Raw genomic sequence first — 1397 nt, forward strand, 5'->3', positions numbered from 1 at the left:
GCTGAGCTGGACTCAGCTACTTTCCTATTGATCCCAGTGTGTGTGTGTGTGTGTGCGTGTGCGTGTGCGTGTGCGCGTGTGCTGAGCTGGTCTCAGCTACTTTCCGTTTGATCCCAGTGTGTGTGTGTGTGTGTGTGTGTGTGTGTGTGTGTGTGTGCGCGCGTGTGCGCGTGTGCTGAGCTGGTCTCAGCTACTTTCCGTTTGATCCCAGTGTGTGTGAGCTGAGCTGGTCTCAGCTACTTTCCTATTGATCCCAGTGAATCAGAAACCTCCCTTAAGGGAGCTGCAGCACACCACCAGCCGGGGGGGAAAAATGAGGTTTAACTTTTTCTGTGTCTAGAGTTCTTTTTCAACCTTTTTTTGGTTTTACATGGATTTAGTCCACCATGTTGGTGTACCAGTTTGTTGGAGGAAGCTGCTCGTTAGTTCCCAGCTGCTCAGTTCCAGTACCTCCAGGGCTCCAGAGAAAAAACAAAATTGTCCACTGAGAAGGATGTAGTGGAAAGGGAATTAGGAATTGTTAGTTGAGTCTTACATAGTATAAAACACTTGATAACAGGCTATGCTTGCAGTACTAGCATTGTGTTTTGAATTGCTTACTGGTGTGTACTGTTTGAGCATCTGGCAAGCAAGACAGTTACTGAAGTGAGTTCTTCCATTGGTTCTAGGGAATGAGCTCAGTTTTATCAGTTTTCATGGTAAGCACTTTTTCCTCCATGGACCCATCTTCTTGGCCCTGATGTTTAGATATTTGAACTATAGAGAACATTTAGTAAGATCCATTAGAGGCTGGTATGTTTGCAGTTTACTAGTCTGCCTTATAGTCAGTAAATATTTAATACAGTATGGGAAACACTTGGCCACATAGTTGTTCCTTTTGTTAGTTGACCTTAGTTTGAAAAACAGCTGTAGCAATGGCAAGGAATTAGAAATTAAGGTTTAGTGCCCTGATAATCAGCTGAAAAGATGGTGAATTCATGGCCAGTAGAAATGATTTAATGTACATGCATATGGGCTACTAAGTAGGTAGTCTAAACCACACTGGTTTTGGGTCAGTGTTGTAGAATCCCTTATAGTACAATGTTCATTCTGAATTGTTGCAGGGTTTTAGTTTTTGGATGAACATAAAGAGCCCCAGTTTCATCTACAAAATAAATCTGGGAGTAATAAGTTCTACATTAGAATTTTCAGTATTAAAGTTAGTCTAAGAAAGTAAACCATGGGCTCAGGAATAGGTCTGTTCAGACTTTGAAATCAAGTTCTTAAAACTGGTTCAGAAACTAATGTTAAAATTCACTACTGGGCCGGGCGGTGGTGGCGCACGCCTTTAATCCCAGCACTCGGGAGGCAGAGGCAGGCGGATCTCTGTGAGTTCGAGACCAGCCTGGTCTACAGAG

Source organism: Microtus ochrogaster, unplaced genomic scaffold (genome assembly GCF_000317375.1).
Source record: "Microtus ochrogaster isolate Prairie Vole_2 unplaced genomic scaffold, MicOch1.0 UNK91, whole genome shotgun sequence".
Taxonomy (NCBI): domain Eukaryota; kingdom Metazoa; phylum Chordata; class Mammalia; order Rodentia; family Cricetidae; genus Microtus; species Microtus ochrogaster.